At 50.5% G+C, this 333-nt stretch overlaps 1 protein-coding gene across 1 annotated transcript in view; it reads right to left on the reverse strand.

Annotated features, from left to right (window-relative positions):
* The window catches only part of LOC143276882 (uncharacterized), an 11,466-nt gene extending 11,133 nt beyond the window's left edge, over nucleotides 1-333 (reverse strand). Inside the window, exon 1 of the mRNA XM_076581539.1 lies at nucleotides 239-333. The gene's annotated coding sequence lies outside the window, so the exon portion shown is untranslated. The remainder of the gene's footprint in view (nucleotides 1-238) is intronic.

Genomic DNA, 333 nt, shown 5'->3' on the forward strand with positions numbered 1-333 from the left:
CACACACACACACACACACACACACACACACACACCATACACACACACACCATCCAACCCTCCAACACACACACACACACACACACACACACACACACACACACACACACACACACACCATCCAACCCTCCAACACACACACACACACACACACACACACACCCACCCCCCACCCCCACACACCATCCAACTCTCCCCCCCCCCCCCCCCCGCACCCACACACACACAGAGAACTTACCTGCTCTCAAACGAAACAGACGAACCATTTGACGAAGAAGAAAAACAACAACAACAACAAAAACAGGAGAAGAAAAAAAAGCAACAACAAAAAAC

The sequence above is a fragment of the Babylonia areolata genome, chromosome 33, assembly GCF_041734735.1.
Source record: "Babylonia areolata isolate BAREFJ2019XMU chromosome 33, ASM4173473v1, whole genome shotgun sequence".
NCBI lineage: Eukaryota > Metazoa > Mollusca > Gastropoda > Neogastropoda > Buccinidae > Babylonia > Babylonia areolata.